General features: G+C 30.4%; 1 protein-coding gene and 1 long non-coding RNA gene across 8 annotated transcripts in view; both read left to right on the top strand.

Annotated features, from left to right (window-relative positions):
* Window positions 1-20,000, top strand: part of LOC122635991 (fasciclin-1) — a 310,273-nt gene that overhangs the window by 63,349 nt on the left and 226,924 nt on the right. The gene's annotated exons all lie outside the window — the stretch shown is intronic.
* LOC122635997 lies at window positions 14,369-16,637 on the top strand. Its single transcript, XR_006328832.1, has 3 exons — window positions 14,369-14,538; window positions 16,322-16,470; window positions 16,536-16,637. It is a non-coding gene; the product is annotated as an uncharacterized LOC122635997 (long non-coding RNA).

The raw sequence follows: 20,000 nt of genomic DNA, 5'->3' as shown, positions 1-20,000 counted from the left end.
CCCTTTTTTTTCTCTCTCTCTCTCTTTTTTTTTTTTTTTATTTCTTTACGTACATTAATGTTACTGGATTAAGTAATTAATTATCAGAGAAATCCCGAATGTCTATAATCCGTTGATAATGCATGGATTCGTATCGCGATTTAGAGAAAAATGATCCATTAGTATGCGACGTAAAAAAAAAAAATAAAGAGAGAGAGAAAAAAAGGTTTACGTTCGATAACATTATCGGATTAAGTAACTGATAATTACCAAAGCAATCTCCTGAACGTTCATAATCCATTGATAATGCGTCGATTGGAATAACGATTTAATACCAAATTTTTTAATGGCTTGAATTAAAAGAAGAAGAGAAAAAAAGAGAGAGAGAGAAAGAAAGGAAAGAAAAATAAACAAAACGAATAAAGTAGAAATATCGAAGAAGAAAACAATTTTTACGTTCGTCAATTAGTTAATTAAATTGAAGTGCCCGAAGAAAAAAACAAAAGACAAAAAACAAGAAAAAAAAAAAAAGAAAGAAATCCAAGAATCATTTCATCGATACAAACAACTCGTACTATACTATATTAGAATAACTTAAACTGTGCATAGGCTTGAGCCAAAAAAAAAAAAAAGAAAGAAAAAAGAAAAATAATAAAAACAATTAAAATGCAACCATCGAAGGAGTAGAAAATTTGTTACGTTCGTCGATTAGTTGATTACATCGAAGTACATTAATTGTCCTCAAAAAAAAAAAAAAAAAAAGAAAGAAAGAAAGAAGAAAGAAGAGAAGGAAAAAGAAAACGAAGAATCATTGATTGTTCGATTCATTGATACAAACAATGCGTACTATAGTAGAATAGATAATACTATATATAGACTTGAGCAAATTCATCGGTTTACTATCGAACTAGGAGTGACGTGTCGATATGTATCTCGATATTTGAGCTCTCTGCTCGAAGCTGAACACTACTCGAGAAACCATGTAGACTAGTGGAAGGGACTGTAGTCCGTCCATCCTCATGAGGTTGTGAGAGAGCTTGTTGGTAGTGAATGTTGGGAATATCCACGGTAGTATGCATGAGTCACCTCGAAGATGTAATCTATCATATCGTGTACGCCATGGTCTAGAACTGGTGCTTCAACCTGTCGGATACGGGCCATGTCGAGAGAATCAGTGACAGGCGTGGTGCCGTATAATGAAGACGAGCACCCTCTCTTGCCCTTCCCCTTACCCCTACTTTTCCACCTTATCCCTTCATTCCCTTATCCCTAACCAACCTGCACCCCTATTCTACTATCTCACCCTACTCTACCTCCACTTCTACCTTTACCCCCACTCTAACTGATTCTCCTCGTCTTGTAGCTCCACCTTCGCTAACTGGTTCTTGTCCTTCTTCGTGTTTCCTGTCGAGGAGATTGAATTTAAAGAATGTCGATCAAAAGACACGGACTGTTCTAGTTTGTGATGTAAGAGAAATTAAGTTGGTTTTTGTTGTTATTCTTTTGTTGTGAAAGAAAAATTTTTCAAGGGGTGTTTATTCGTATTGAGTTATGTTTGCATTAATTTGGATGGTTCTGAGTTTTGGATAGTTGGATTGTTCTTTGTTTTTTGGTTGTTATTGATGATAAATATATATTGTGTATAAGTAGATGTTAATGATTAATGTTTTGTAGAATAAATGGTATTTTGTAAAATAAATTTGTATAAAATATATATATATATATATATATATATATGTATGTATGTATAAAATAGGTATTTAAAAATACTAACTGTGTAAACTTATATTTAAAAATATTTTATTGAAAAGGTATATGCTTTTAAAGATATTTATAATTTATTATGGAAACTACAAGAAATATTCGAATATATATACATACATGTGTGTGTGTGTGTGTGTGTATTGTATTTATATGTATATTGTATATATATTGTATAATTCGATTAATATTAGTTGGCAAAAAGAAAAGAAATCAGTTTCAACAAATAAATAAAAATGTCGATGGGTGATATAAGCGATCAATATAAATAATTACACCATTGAATTGCATTTGGATTTATTATAAATATTGATACGAATGATATTAAATTAACTCAAATATTTTAATTGAATTATTAATAACCTTTCTTTTTTATTTTTTATTTTCCTAATTTTTTTATTAATTCGATCTATAAAATACCGATATATACTTACATTACGTATTCAGAAATTAATTATAAGTACTTGCAATTAATTTAAAATATCGATTGATAACGTTCGAAAGCATTGACTGAATGAATGGCATCCAAAAAAAAAAAAAAATTAAAAAACATAAGTGATAGGTTATAATATTTAATTAGATATTAAATCGATAGCTTCTGTTACGTGGTCGCTAATCAATCAATCAATCAATCAATCAATCAATTAATTAATCAATCAATCGATAAATTAATTAATTAACTGCTGAACGTTCGAATGTCTCTTTTATCGGTGCATTATGATCGGATCAGAAACCTAACAAGGACTCGGATAAAAATTGACTCAATTTTTTAAAACTTTTCTTTTTTTTCGAACTCTTCGTCCCATTCTAACTTACTTTTTTTTTACTTTACGTAATCGATTTACAAAATATGTTTTAAATTAACTTCGTTCGCCGAAAGAAAAAAAAAAAAAAAGAAAAGAAAAGAAAATAGAAACAACATGATCAATGATCGATGAAAAAGATAGATCCATTGATCCAACATCGATTCAATAATTCAACAGACAAAACTTGTACTTCTCCTTTCTAAGAAAACATTTAATAATCATGATTTTATTTATAAACAATATTAGAAAAAAATTAATCTCGATTATATCTTTTACCTCCTCTCTCTCTCTCTCTCTCTCTTTTTTCTATCTTTCATTCTTCCTTAATCATTCTTTTAATTATCATTTAAATTTAATTATCAATTTAATAAAAAACTTTAATTTTTAATCGCGAGATACGAAAGATGAATTACATTATAAGAGATAATGCGAAAGTAGTGATTTAATTATATTAAATGACGAGACGAGATAGTTCGATCGATCCCAAAAATGAAATAGAGCGAAAGGAATGAAAGATTTTCGAGAGATTGACAGAGACAGACAGAAAGAGAGAAAAGAGAACAAAAAAAAAAAAGAAAAAAAGTCTGCAAGAAGAAGAAGAAGAAGAAGAAGAAGAAGAAGAAGAAGAAGAAGAAGAAGAAGAAGAAGTAGAAGTAGAAGTAGAAGACGAAAAAAGATGTTGAAAAAGTTTGTTGATGGAAGGTCATAAACAACGTTCAACGATCATCGTTGTTTTCGCGCTAGCGAACCGACGAAAACAAGAAAAGAAAAACGAGGATTGTGTAAGGGTGGGTGGACGATGAGGGTGAAAGAGGGTGGATGTTACAGTAGACCAACATACATGCATATGTATGTAGCAATAGTAGTAGTGGTAGTAGTAACGGTACACGATGGGGGTGGATATTTCAAACCCTTCGTCACCATCATCGTTGCAGCAGCTGCAACGAGACTAGACCTTTAGGGAGAAGAGGAGAAGGAGAAGGGTGGGTAGGGGTAAACGTAGGGAAAGAGAAGGGGTAGGTAGCGGTAGGACTCGCATAAATCAACGTTCCAAAGTTATATTAACGGTATTTCATACCGGTTGTCTCGTGGTTTCTCTCGCTCAACTTGGAAGACAAGAAAAGTAGTCATTACTGTATATTAGGAAAAAGGTATGTTTATGGGAGGGAAGGAATTTATGGGAAGTATTGTAATTGCTCGATATATGGGAGATATTTTTTAATAGATTATTTTCATAAATAATCGTTTCTTTTCTTTTCTTTTCTTTTCTTTTCTTTTCTTTTCTTTTCTTTTTATTTTCTTTTTTCGTTTTCTTTTTTTCTGCTACATTTTTTTTCTTTTCCATTTTTTGTATTCTCCTTTATCGTCATCGTTGTTATCATCGTTTTTGAGAAATTTGATTTGATGAAAGTGGATGATTTATTAAGGAATTAAGTGACGTTTAAATTTCTATAAGAATTTCTAGTGTATATGTATGTGTTAGATATATAATTATATTATATATATATATATATATATTATATATTGATGATATAAGTAATATAAAGATAATGAATGATATAAATATATGCTAAATATAATACACACACACATACATGTATGCATATATATATATAATTAAGGATTTAATTAATGTTTAAATTAACTATAAAAAATAATTATAAAAATTATATATGTATATATATTAGATATATAATTATATACCTAATAAAATATATGATAATCACCTAGGATATATATATATATATATATATATATATATATATATATCTGAATTTGCCGTAGAAAATATTTGACTAACGATATAAATAATTATTTAACAAGAAAGTTATTTATCTTCTTTCTCTCTCTCTCTCTCTCTCCCTCTTTCTCTCTGGTATTTTAGCGCATACTTTTTAAAGAAACGACGGAAAGAATAAAGAAATAAAGAAATAAAGAAAGAAAGGAAGAAGTTTCTTACGTTGGAAAGTAAAGACCTTCAGTAGGATCGAGAAATAGTTGGCGCGTAATATTTTCAACGTTCACGACGTACGAAGGGTAAAGTGCCGCAGGGTTTAACGGTGGACTTTCGGAGGGTGGTGGTGGTACTGACGGAAAAAGAGAAGGGGAGAGAGAAAGAGAGAGAGAGAGAGAAAGAGAGAAAGAGAGAGGGTGAACGAAGAAGAGAATTCGTCGTGACACAGTGGGTAACGTAATCCATGGCAATTTGTCATTCCCCATGGAGCTCGATTCTTATTTTTCCAGTTGGACACCTCGTGCAAGACTGCACCAATTTTCTCTCTCTCTCTCTCTCTCTCTCTCTCTCTTTCTTCTTCTTTTTTTCTTTCTTTCTTTCTTTTCTCCTTTATAACGTAATTCGCACGAAAAAGTAAGAAAATATTCTACGACCTTGGGAAATGCTTCTTTTACAATCGTAAAACTATCCTATGATTCTTCGTAAACTCTTCCATCGGGTTTTAGGGCATTTATCCTTAAAGGAAGATGGAGTAACGCGGTTAACGTCGAGTTGGGACATCGAATAAGTGTGGGACTTTTTTTTCCATTGGGTCATCTCTCTCTGTCTCTCTCTCTCTCTCTCTCTCTCTCTCTCTCTCTCTCTCTCTCTCTCTCTCTCTTCTTTATCTATTTAAAGGTCAATTCATACGTTTCGGTTTAAGTCCCAGTTCAAGTCCCAGTTCAACTTACCGTCGTAATTTACAACGTTGGATCCGTTGACCGAATTGATTTCAAGATCGAACGGAAAGAAAATGTACGAGTGGCTCGCTTATATGGATTTAAATTACGAATTTCGATCATGCTAAAAAATCACTAGGACCGAAACTATCGGAAACGGGAATTCGGTTGAGTCGAACAGAATTGAATTCGGTCGTATTGTATCGAATCGGATTGGATTGAATTGAATTGAATTGAATTGAATTGAATTGTTACGAATTCATCTTAATTCTAATTTTTTATTTATTTATTTATTTATTTATGTATTTTTTCTTTCTTTTTCACTACATCGCTTACACGTAGATCTGAGATTTTTATCTGTTATCTTTTTTATGATACTTATATTTTGTTTCAGAGATATATTCTCTTCTAAGATTTAATAATTTCTATATACAAATGATCCTTAGAAATATTGCTGCTATTAATAAACGAAAAGTAGATTTTTTTCTTTTTCTTTCTTTTTTTTTTTTTTTTTAATATTTTACAGAGATAGATCCATACGTAACTCTTCTTTAAGATTTAATAACGGTTAAAAATTTTTTTTCTTTTTTTTTTTTTTTTTTTTTTTTGATTTCTCATGATATCGTTATTATTAATAAATAAATAAAAAATAGATATAAATAGAACTAAGTAATAAAATTGTTACGTAACGTTGACAATGGATATTCGTGATAGATTTTGACAAAATGAAATTCTTTTCTTTCGCTTAACGTCTAAGTAACGAACGGAAACACATTCTATTACGTTTCAAGTAATGCCCACGTACATTTCGTTTTCTGTGAAAGAGAAAAGTAACTAGTTCCTTTCTAGCATCGAATTTTTCCCCTTTTTCTAGGGTTGGTCAACGTTAGAGAAATGTTATTGGACAGTTTCCACTTACACCTACATAATTGCACATCTCCAAGAAGGTTTCTTATTATTAACACAAGAAAGCCAAGAATGTTAAGAATGTCGATAAGTGTTTCACGAAATTGAAATATTTTCTTTCTTTTTCTACTTCTTTACTCGGTTGGTTTACTATTATTTATTTGTTTATTTATTCATATTTTAAGTCATTCATACGCACCGAATTGTCGGATAATTGTTTGTCTTTTTTTCTTTCTTTTTATTTTATTTCATTTTATTTTATTTTATTTTTTTTTATTATCTCTTTTCTTTTTCTTTCTTTCAAACGTAAATGAATGAAATAATGTCGGAATTTTCATTAGTTTATTTTTAAATAAATGATACCAAAAGATTTCTTCTCCTATTCGAAAATGTTGTTTAATGTAATAATTGATATTATGATATATGATAAATATTCTCTATGGAATTTATCTAACTGTGAAATATTTTTTAATATTGAAAAACTTTTGATATTTTACATGAAAATAAATAACACTATAATAATATTCCCTTTTATACATAATATATTTATTGAAAATATTTCATATTATCATATTTAAATAAACAAAGTAAATTATATCATACTATTTCATTTTCTTGAAACGAAACGAAACGAAACGAAAAGAAAAGAAAAAAGAAGAAAAAAAAGTAATAGAAAACAACTCGTTTAGTATTTTACATTTAAAGAAACAACGTTAATACTTCTTTATATCGAAAATTCTCAAGATTGCTTATTCAAGCGAACAACCTAACCCAACCCAACCCAACTCGATTCAATCTAAAAATAAACATATGCTAATCTCTCCCTCTCTCTCTCTCTCTCTCTCTCTCTCTGCATATGTTATTAACAAAAAGTTATGAAAGTTAGCGTACTAATGAATACACGGATCTCCCCATTCTCTCTCTCTCTCTCTCTCTCTCTCTTTCTTTCTAAATCTGTTCCACCCACTCAACGCTTTGAAGAACGTTATTTGTTCTTTACGTAATATCAAATATAAAAACTTCGTTTTGATAAGACGAAATATGATTCATGAATAAAAAGCGAAAGAAATGATAATAACGAAGAAGAAAAAGAGAAAGAGGGAAGAAAGGAGAAAAAGAAAAAGAATACGGAGACGAAGAAGAAAAAGAAAAAGAAAAAGAGAGAAAAAAATGAAGAATGGAGATGGGTGTGCACGTTTAACGAGTAACACGAGCTAAATGAGTAATAAATAACGGTTGGTATGTTAGCCGAGCGTGGCTTCGTGGCAGTTCTTCCTATCGGAAGGGCGTTTTCCAGGTGCAGCCTGCCACTAATTACACCTGCACCTGTCGCTATTTGCTTTTACCTACCTACCTACCCGTCTACCTATCTACCTACCTAGACCATCTTGTTTCTAATCGTTCCTACTGCGTTTTTACATAGTAATTAGTAAAACACTTTCATTTCACTCGCGAACTTATCATCTTTCTCATAATTTTTTCTTCTACCTCTATATCTCTTTCATCTCATCTCATCTCTTCGAATTTTATCAAATTTATGCTTCGATCGTAGGATCTCGTCGTTATATCGTACATATATATATATATATATATATATATATATATATCGATAATAAAGATTAATTTTTTTACTTCAATTTCGATCTTTTTCAAGAGACGAAATTAATTTCATATTACACTTTTTTCGTTCTTTGTCATTATTCTATATCAGCGAGGATTATATACATATATAAAGTGAATTGTATAGAAAAAAAAAAAAAAAAAAAAAAAAGAGAGAGAGAGATAAAAAGTGAAAGGAAAGAAGTTGATAAAAATTCGTAAGGGAAATCGGAAAGATAATGTTATTAAGATTGAAATAAATAAATGTATTTATTCGAGAGATACATATATAAATACATACATATATGCATATATATATATATATAATGTTTAAAAAAATTGTATAAGTAAATTAATAATAGATGATATATAATAAATTAATATAAATAATTAACACAATAATTTAATCGTATTGTAAATTATATAAATAACTTTGTATAACTCGATAGATAGTAGATAACTACTATTACTACTACAAACTGTATAAACAACAGTAACTTCTAAATTATTAATTTACACAATTATAAATTACATCTCTCGTCGATTCCCTTCCAAATTTTCTATTCTTGATCGATACTTTATTTATATCTTTCCTCCATCATTCTTCCACTCGCGATACGATACGACGCGATTAATAATATCGAAACGAATAAATTTAATCTATTTGATGAAATGAATCAATGAAAAGAAAAAAAAAAAAGAAAAAAAGAACAGAAAAACACATTTAAAAAAAAGAAAGAAACACCAACAAAGAGAGAGAGAGAGAGAGAGAGAGAGAGAGAGAGAGAAAAGAAAAAAGAAAAAATAATGAACGACAACGAGAAGAGAAGAGAAAAGAGAGTGACACTAAACGGAGAAAGCCATAATGGCGAACAACACCATAGATGCTTCTTAAGACTTAGTTCATGGCTCAAAGGTAATTTAAGGTTCGTTGCGTGCTCCAAGGAAAGTTATCACCGTAAACTTTCACCCCCTAAGGGGTATAAAGTCGAGGTTCACCGAACGATAGTTGTGTGGTGATGGTTGGTGGTGGTGGTGGTAGTGATGGGTGGTTGTAAGGGTGGTAGAAGGAGAATGAGGGATAAGGGGTAAGAGGTAGGGGGTAGAGGATAGGGGGTAGAGGATAAGGGGTGTGAGAAGTAGATAGGTAGATAGGAAAAGGGTGCTTTGCTCGTGGTAGGACGAATCAGGATGAGACTATCGGTAACTGTAAGGGGTTGAAAGCGTCGCTTGGCAATCGTCGACATGGCCCCTGGCTGGATTGTATGCTAATGCGATAGTGTACCGCACTGATGAACTACCCTTGTTGAAAGTAACGTGCTACTACCTTTAGCTAGATAGTTGAGAGGTACCTAGGTACACCTAGGTACGTATGTAGTACGTAAATACTTGCTGTTGGGTTGTCCCGTGACGTGTAAAACGCATCGATAGTAATATTCACGGTATGATACATCCATTATCAAAATGATTTCCATTGTTGTTACATGTTTATACGTTTATATGTGGATATATTATATATCGTGTTAACGTTATTTTATCTTTCTACATTTTCTATTTTCATTCTTTTTCTTTTTTTGTTCGTTCGTTCGTTCATTCGTTCGTTCGTTCGTTTCGTTTTTATCTTTATTTATTTATTTATTTATTTTTTTTTTTCTTTTATTTCTTTATTTCTTTCATTTTTTGAAAGTTTAAGTATCTTGAAGGATACGTAATACTCGCGGTTTGTTATTGACAGATTTTATCCGCGACTTTTGAAATCCCGTCGATAGGATTTCCCATCGTTATTTTATATTTCATTATTGAAATTATATCAGAGTAATAGTTACGCAGTGTAAGTAAGTACACCTCGTTACGATGTCTATGATCGTAATCGTTATTTTAATGGATTATACTCTTGACAATTTGTTTTATTTGTCAGTCATCTGCTCTCTTTTTTTTTTTTTTTTTTCCTTTTTTTTCCTTTTCTTTTCTTTTCTTTTTATTCCTCATTATTATTTTCCTTTCTTATTATGAATGAAACTTAATGGACGAGTACAAAATATTTTTTTGTTTTCTTCTTTTAAACGTACTAGCACGATATATGCAATGTCGCGATAAATATAATAGTTTCGTTTTTATCGAATTTATGTATTATTTCGATGGACGCATATCCATGTTATTTAAGTTTACTTTACTTTTTGATCCTTTAAATGAATCTATCGAACGAGATTGGTAGTTTCGAAGTAGTTACGAGGTATACGAATATGAAATCTTTACCGTCGATGCATTAAAGAATATTCCGCTTGGTTACGGTGGATCGATCGATACGTCCAATTTCAATCGGCTTTCATCGAGAGTAGAAGTAGTAATAGTAGTAGTAGTAGTAGTAATAGTAGTAGTGTTGTTGTTGTAGTTAGTACTGTAGTAGTGCATCGCGTCGTTAGTTCGGCTAGTACATTGTGTGTTTGATTCGGGGAAAACAATTCTATTTTGCTTTTCGACTGCGACTATTTCCTCGTTAACGATGTATTTGTTGGAAACTATTTTAAATGTTCCAAAAAAAACTATATATATATATATATATATATATATATATCACAAAAGTACAATACACTTTATAGAATGAACGAATCCGCATTTTCTTTTTTCTTCCTTTCACAATTTTTCAACTATGACATTTGTTCGGACAAATGTGAATACGTAAAATTATCTAGAAATGTATTTATTAATCTAACTTATGACTTAATATATTTATTAAATTATCATCCTTTTCATTTGTCCATCTTATAGCAAATCTTGTAAATTCATTTACGGATCGTAACACTTTTCTTTAATTCCATTTTTCAACTCTGACATTTGTTCAGACAAATGTGAATACGTAACATTATCTAGAAATATATTTATTAAATAATCATCAAAATGTCGTATATCTATACATATATCTACCTATATACATACATACATACATACGTATGTATATATATATATATATATATATATATATATGTATATATATATTCAAATATATCAAAACGTTTGAGGGTCCATTCGACGCGTTTCAATAGTTGATCAGACTTCAAGATCCTTGATTACAAGTTAGTCTACATCTGTCGGAGAGAGAAAGAAAGAAAGAGAAACAGAGAGACAGAGAACGACACACACACACACACACACACACACACACGTATACACAGAGATAGAAAGAGATGGGGGTTGAGAGACGGCACTTGAAGAGACGCGATTCGAGTTAGGAACGGTGATAAATTAAACCATCGTCTTTCCCTTTGCCTTTGCTTTCCTAGATAGACGAGGATATCTCGTACGAAGAGAAGGAAAAGGGAGTGTCTCGTCCTTGGCAACCTTCTCTCTCTCTCTCTCTCTCTCTCTTTCTCTCTCTAGGGATGGCGCCATGTGTTACGTGAATGATATACGAGAAACTAGGCGAGATGCTGCCTGATATATCTGCGGTTGCACAGAATCCCAGAGTTCACAATGAGATCCGTCTCTCTCTCTCTCTCTCTCTTTCTCTCTCTCTCTTTCTCTATCTCTCTCTCTCTCTAGGTAGCTCTTTCATCTTTAACTCCTTCTACATCACAATGTTCTATCCCTTTCCTTGGGATTCCACGGCGAATTAAACGTTAATCGTCGGCTCGCGGAAGTTAGATAGGAAATTATTTGACCGAATCGCGGCTACGTGTCTGTCATTCTGTTTTCAACCGCAGTATAATGGTCGAGGAAACCTGTAAGAGGGTTTCTCTCATGCTCGGTAGATAGCTAAGTTCGGTTGGTTGGTCGCTTGATAGATAGATTGATAGTCGTTGAAATATTTATTCTGTAGTATGTATTATTTCTCATCTATCATTTGTCATAGATTTTTCTTTTTTTTTTTTTGTTTTTTTTTTCTTTTTCTTTTTCTTTTTCTTTCTTTTTCTACGTTATAATGGCGATTGATCGATTCCGGTCAATCAGTTTTTTTTTATTTTATTTTGTTTTGTTTGTTTTATTTCTTTTTTTTTTTTTTTTTTTAATTCTCCATATGTTTTGATGTTTCTTTATTTATTTTTTTTTATTATTTTTTTTTTTTTTTACGAAGCTATTGAGATATACTCGTATGAATTTTACATTTATAATTCAATATAAACGAGTAATGCCATTGTAAGAATTGTCTGCAGGAATAGAATGGAAATATCGTGGAAAAGTTAGTTGGTAAATTAACGAACGCTCGTAAAAATACGCTCACAATATCGCCATGCGTTCTCGTAGATTTAACGAGAAGGACAGAGAGAAAGAAGTAGATGGAAAAATTTGATTTCGAAAATTTGAGTTCTACATACTCTTCGATGAAATCTTTTCGTATTCTTCGTATCTTCGAATTTTCTTCGACAACAAAAACTCAAAAAAAAAAGGAAAAAAAAAAAAAACAAAGAAAAAAAGAAGGTAAATATAATAGAAATAAAAGAGAACAAAAAGGAGAAAATTTCACGCGAATTATACGAACGAAAATAATCGGAACGTATATCTGTATATTTAAGAAACTTTTCTCGCTTATTTTCAAATAGGTGATAGCGTCTAAAAGAAACACATACACATATAACAGGAAACGAAGTTTAGAAGGCGATTATCATTCACCACTACCATCACCACTACCATCACCACCATCACCACCAACATTTTCGGCCTTACTCTAGTCTCGTCATGTTCATTCTCGTGTGGAACTCATGGCTGCAAGCGACAAAGTCGAGAAATTATTTACCGAGAGTAGAAGCCTCTCTCTCTCTCTCTCTCTCTCTCTCTCTCTCTTTCTGTCTCTCTCTGTCTCTCTCTCTCTGTCTGTCTGTCTCTGTCTCTCTCTGTCTCTCTATGTCATTCGGTCGCGTCCCTCCAAACCACCACCTTCTCTCCCATCCATGCCATGGAACTTCGGTAATTCGCTTTACGTCGAAATCGTGATTTCGATCCAACAACTTGGGAGGGTACATAGAGCGAGACGAGTCGCTTGCAGCTGTTTTCAAGTTCGAACTTTACTTGTCAACTACTAAGCAGCGAGTACCAACTCTCTCTCCTATTCTGATATGCTTTCTTCTTCTAATAATAATAATTTTATACACGCGTGCGCGTAAAATAAATTAGGATTAGATTTCGTCGACGACGAATCTAAACTTTCCTGTGTAATTTTAAATATTGCTTTTTTTTTCTTTTCCTTTTTTTTTCCTTTCTTTTCTTTTTTTTTCTTTTTTTTTTTAAATATTGAAACTTTTTTTCTTCACTGTTTCTCGCTTTTCTACTTTTTGTAAATAATACAATCAAGTAATCACACTTTTCGTGAATACAATGTAACGAAGTATATGTACATTTTTTTTTTTTAAATATGATCACGTAATTAAAGTAATTATAATTTCGTGTATTAAATTTTACGATTGGTAAGATTTCAATTTTGATACTCGTTATAATATTTTACACGGTTTTACTTTTCTGTTTGAAGTAATCACATTTTCCATTGAGTATAATATAACGAAGTATATTTTCATTTTCATATGTATTATTTTCATAATTTGTAATCGTATAATTACAGTAACAGGTTTTTATCAGACGTATGATATTTTAAGCTTGACGATGATCAAACTTTCGAGAGTAATTTAAAGATTGTTCTTATTTCAATAATCTTAACGATTTCTTTTCTTTCTCTTTTTCTCTTTTTCCTTCTAACAATAATTATATTTCCATAAAGTTCATACTCGATCGATTTTATATATATATATATATATTTTTTTTTGTTTCCATAAGAACGACGATGTTTTCGAAGATATTTTTGTCTCGGTGAATAATAAATATTGTATCAAGTAATATCAATCCGTAATTCATTAATAATTCATCGACTAATAACAATGTCTAATTTCATTCAAAAATTATACGCGATTGAGTAATGAAAAACACTCCAAACGTACAATAAAATACAGAATTAACGATTAAAAGAAAATAAGAACGAGTATGAGCCATCATCGTTTTAATATCTTACACGTCCTACTTTCATCTGCTCTTTGTTCCATTCTATTCGTTCGATCAATACTAGTTTGTACTACTTAGAGTATCTACTCAGAAAATCCTATACAAATTTAACGATGAAATGACATGACTTAATGATAAACCATTTAACAATGTTACAATGTTATATATGACATTCTTTCGTCATGTTTTTTTTTTTTTTCATTCATTTTACTTTAACGTTAAATCGAAATAAATTTTTAACAATTACATTTTAACGATTGACCTTAAAACTTTACACACGCGCGCGCGCGCGTGTGTGTGTGTGTAAATTAATCGACGACGTAAGAGATTTAAATATTAACGTGACTCATATTATTTTGTTCTTTTTTTTTTTTAATAATATATCACGTGCAGCAAAATTTCTATGAATCTTTGTTAAAATATTTCGTATTAACGTATACGTTTGAAGCAAAACAAATATATACATAATATATATATATATATATATATATATATATATATATATATATATATATATAAGATTGGATCGATGTATAAAATGTATAGAAATACGAAAGAGAGAGAAAGAGAGATAACAACGAGGTTAAATAAACAAAAGATAAGCTTTAGAGGACAGACCAATAAGAGAGACTACGATGAACTAAAAGAAAGAAAGAACATCGTCATCAGTCGACGGCAGACATACGAACGAGAAGGTCGTTTTAATCTCTCCTAGCAGTTTACTTAAAAATTATCTCATACAGATTTTGATTTCATTAGATTCGATCAGTTCTACTAATTCAAATCTCAACTTCTATTTCCGAAGATATCACAATTTACATATATACAGGTAATATATATACATATATATATATATGTGTGTGTGTTTGTATCCGTCTGTAAAAATACACCTAAATATATCCTTAAGTTATTCGTTTAGCATAAATTTATTGCGCATTTATTTCCACGTTAGTATCGTACAGAATAATTAATTCCGTTTTTATTCGCTACCTATGCGTATACATGTTTTTAATTAATAATATATAATTGATATCGATAATATGTAATGTATTATAAATATATATATATATATATATATATATATATATATATATATTTTTCTTTTTCAAGACACTGATCATATAATATATAATGTGTATACACACGTGTACACACACACACATATGTTAATTCATTTCATAGAGCGTGTAATGACGATAGGAGAAATGAACAAGTTATACGGCCGACACGATAGAACCTTAGGATAAGACATTATACGCGATGTTAGCATGAAAGGGTCCGTGTTGTACTCGTCTTGCTGTTACCCTATCAGTAGCAAACAAGGGTTTAGATATCGATAACTGCTACAAAAGCAAGCCGCCCGAGAGAATGGAGATAGGAGAGTTGTTGTTCGTGGCATTGGTGTGCATGTTAACGATTTCCTAGGGAATATCGTTTCGTAAATTTTCCCAGTTAACGAAATTTTCATTAATAAACAACGAAATCGTATTCGATTTGTAATATATAATACATGTGTGTATATGTACGTACGTGTGCGTGCGTTATGACAAATCGTTCGTATTCGATCTAAAACGTTTAGAAGTAACGAATGTTCTCTTACGTAGATTAAAAAGAGAAAAAAGAGAAAGTAAAAGGGATAATGAAAGAAATGTTAAATTGAATTAACATGAGAATCGATCATTCGTGAATTTTTCTTATTGCGTATACGTATATGTTTATTTATTAATTTTAATCGTAATTATTAATTCTTAATCAGATAAATAATACTACTACGTACTGTTAAGATTACTTTCTTTGTTAATTAAAAAAATGTTATATATAATCGTAATTATCGATCGTTGATCGATTTGCGTATTATCTAATACTGTTACACGATGTGTAAGATTATACTCTTCGTTTGATTTAACAAATCTTGTTCGTAAACGAATTTTATAAAATTTCGATTGGATTTGAAAAACGGACGTTTGTATCGTGAAATTAAAGTCATTATTATAATTAGAATTAATATCGAAGTACAAAAGGAAAAAGAGAAAACGAAGAAAACGAAGAAAGATTAAAGAAACTCTCTTCTTAATTATTGTAAAGACGTAGGTGTCTGGAAACATTCTGGTGACACAATTTTTAAGATTCAATTTTCTAGATAATACATACGATACATCGTATAAAGTCGTATAACGACTAATGCGAACACAATTTCGCGTTTTATTCAGCCGGTTTTGAAATTAACCGAATCCACCTGTCGCATTTTTCTTTTCTTTTCTTTTTTTTTTTTTTTTGTTTCTCTTCGTATATACGTTTTTTCTCTAAATATTGTAAGAGCGTACGTTAATTATATTCTTCTGGATTCTGCTATACGAGAATCTCTCTACGTTTGTGCTGTTCTTCATTACATACTATCTTCTTTTACTTTCTCTCTCTCTCTCTTTCTCTTTCTCTTTCTCTTTCTATTTCTCTGTATCTTTATCTTCTCTCTTTTTCCAACCTTTTCTTCTTTCTCTTTCTCTTTCTCTTTCTGTCTCTTTTGCTCCGATGAAACACGCTCTATCTTTCTCTCACTTTTTCTTTTTCCTTTTCCATTCTTTTTTTTTTTTTTTTTTTTTTTTCGTTCGTAGAGTAAAATTCGAGCTACGTAAGTACGCTTCTGATATGCAACATCTTCAAAGGATAAATAATAAAAATTATCGAAAGGACGATTTCGAAGAAAAAGGAAAAGTGAAAGATGTTGGAAGAGATAGATATGAAATGTCTCTACTTTAGAAAGGTAGATTATTTTTATTTTATATCGATATTAATGCATTTATAATATTTTGTATGAAATAATTGTAGGATTAAAATTTAATTAAGGATTACGTACGATGGTAGAAAAGGATAAATTATGGGAGTGTCGAAAAAGTTAGGGGAGAGGAAGAAGAAAAGAAAAATCGTAGAAGAGGAAGAGATGAATTTTTATTCTTTCGATTTATGATATTTTCTTAGAAAACAATAAAACGAAAGAACGAAAGAAAGAAAGAAAGAAGAAGAATAATAATTATTACAAAATAAAATGCAATTAAAAATTTTTATTTTTTTCTCTATACGTCTCATCAATGCATTTAATATTATATATATATATATATATATATATATATATATATATATATTTACTCGCAATTATTAGGTTTGCCATGATCGTCAAGAAAGATTATTTTCCAGTTATCGTAAACTTTAAATAATAATAAATCGTCTCGATAAAATGGTGATTAAAAAAAATTCACCCTTTGTCTCGTCGATTTTTAACGTTTCCACTGAGAGATAATATTCGTTTCAAGAGAAATTCATTGTTACAATAAATATTCAAATAAATTCTGCTTTTTTCGTTCTCTCTTTCTCTTATCTTTTTCTTATTTTTTCTTTCTTTCTTTTTTTTTTAACTCTGTCTATGTCGTATTCGTCTAGACAGAAGTACTGACTTTTTATTATCAAGCTCGTTGAAGTAGCTTCGTTATTCTTTAAAGAAGAGACTCGTTATCTTACGATTTACGCAGTTATTCTCGTTATTTTACAGGTACTACATATATATGCATTTATATATGTATGAGTGTGTGTGTGTGTGTGTGTGTGTGTGTGTGTGTGTACATAAAAGAGATTTGAATTCGATAATAACGAATGAAATAATAATGATTGAAAGGATAAAAAGAAAAAGTAAGAAGAAAAGAAAAATCAAGATTTTTTCCCTTATTAATTTTTATCTATGTTAAACATATAAATGTATATATATATATATACACACACACACACACACACACACATCTGATTTATATAACATTATATAATTTATGTAATTTAATTTACACGTATATATTATATTCAACATTAGGATAGTTAAATATAATCGTATAAGTATTCAAATATGGAAATATATTTATACTTACAGAAATATATATATATATATATATATATATATATATATATATATATATATATCAAAGTGATCAGCAAATGGAAACTAATGGATAGAATAGAAATAGAAGATTGCGATGGATATATATTTGAGACGTGACATATACAAGACTGAGTTTACAGCTCTTGTTTATTTTTTTTTTTTTTCCTTTCTTTCTTATTTATAATATATAGTGAACCGAGACACTCTCTTCAAATATTGATAATACTAATGGAGACAGAGATAACGAAGTTACGTTCGAACATAAAACGTTTTCTCGGTAAATAATAAAAGAAAAAAGAAAATAGATCGCTCTTCCTCGAATTTGTTTCTTGTTCTTTTTTCTTTTTTTTTTATCATTCCGAAAGCATCGTAGTTCTAATTCCAAACACTCGCTCTCTCTCTCTCTCTCTCTTTTATATAAATACAAACGCACGTGCAAAAGCTCACAGACACATTTTCTCTCTCTCTCTCTTTCTTTCTCTCTCTTTCTCTCTCTCTCTCTCTTTTAACACACATACATAAAAACGTCTGGCAAAGTAACAGTAAAGATAAACAAGAGAACTCGTCCGTGAAAAATTACGTGAAATTAGATCATCGTTTGAATCATTCTTTAAATACACTTCCCCATAATATCGTATAAAACCAATCGAATATTATATTAAATTATTCGAATCATTCTTTAAATATATCATATAAAATTGATCGAATATTATATCAAATTACTTCAATATTATTTAACCTTGTCCCTTTCAGTCAGTATTCATTTCTATCAATATTCTTATTGGTTTATTACTCTTTATTGTAATAATACGAATAGAATTGTAAGAAGGAAAGAAACTCGAGTATGATAAAGATGATAAAAAAAGGGTGGTGGGAGATGAAGGGAGAGTAGAAAGGGTGGGGAGGAAAGGGTGATATAACTTTACGAACGATATTTATGAACGTATGGCGGCTGCTTTCGACAGCCGTTGAATTTTGTGGTGTATGTATTTATCCAAATATACGCATACGGAAAAATCTCTGGAAGTATATATACATACATACGTACCTACGTACGTACGTACGTACATATCCTTGAGGAATATTTCATGGGCGATACGTGCGGAAATTTTTCCGCGTCGACGATTTCTTCGACATTTCCGTAGTTGAGTTAACTTCGACGTTTCGGACATGCCCTTCGAAACGTTATTCGATACATATGTAGCTAACGTATTTATTTATATTACATACATTACGTATGTATGTATGTTACCTACGTATATTACGTCGTATACGTATGTATGTATATACGCGTGTATATATATATATACTTTCGCACGATCGAAAATAAAACGATGTATGACATTTTTTTTTTTTTTTTTTCGTTTAAATCAATTTTTCATCAACGTGTTTACTTACGTGGTTTACTTTTTCCCCTCTCTATATACGTTCCAAAGAGAGAGAGAGAGAGAGAGAGAGAAAGAGAGAGAGAGATGTATGTATGCGATACACGTAGCAGTGTTCATTCACGTTTCTTCAATTACACGCTCGTGTGAACGCATATATGAGAGAGGGTGAAAGTTCGAAAACGCCTATCAAAAAAGTTTCTTCCATATATATCGAGAAACATGTCGAAACTCAAGCATCCTTTATCGTTCGCTTATTCGTTCCTATTCACGTAAGAAAAGAAAAGATTCTTTATAGAAAAAGAATAAATACTAATTTAGAAAATGTGGCAGTCGTTCGATCGGATATTTATTTCTTCATTAATTAATGAGAAATATCTAGTGAAATAAACGATCGGTAGCATGAAAATATTTCGATGATTGTTAATAATTAAAATGTGAAGATTACGTCATTCACAATATCACGTTAACGTTATATCGATCAATTTTATTAGAAAATTTGTTTAATTATTAGAACGCTTTTCTGAAGAATATAAATAACATATTAAATGTATATATCATACTAATAATATATATTTATTTATTTATATATACAAGTATTCCTGACTCCTGTGAAATATATTTAATGATTTATTAATTAAACTTTTCATTGATAAAATACACTTGAATTTTTTTTCTTCTCTCTCTCTCTCTCTCTCTCTCTCTCTTTTTTTTTTTATCATTATTGAAATGAATTCTTTTCTCTTATTTCTTTTTCTTTCTTCTTTTTTTTTTCTTTTTCTCTCCTAATTTGGCACGTTGACTCCGTGCACGTATCGACTCTTTCTCTTTCTCTCTCTCTCTCTCTCTCTCTCTCTCTCCGTGTCTATCGTTTTCCATTTTAGCGAAATGCACGAGACAGAGCGATTTACTTTCGCACGTGCGACGTTACCTACCTAGCTACCATTGGGAAGCTGTGTGGATTTTCGAGTGAATATATTTCAA

Source organism: Vespula pensylvanica, chromosome 20 (genome assembly GCF_014466175.1).
Source record: "Vespula pensylvanica isolate Volc-1 chromosome 20, ASM1446617v1, whole genome shotgun sequence".
In the NCBI taxonomy this organism is placed as follows: domain Eukaryota; kingdom Metazoa; phylum Arthropoda; class Insecta; order Hymenoptera; family Vespidae; genus Vespula; species Vespula pensylvanica.
This window is presented reverse-complemented; position numbering and strand designations above follow the sequence as displayed.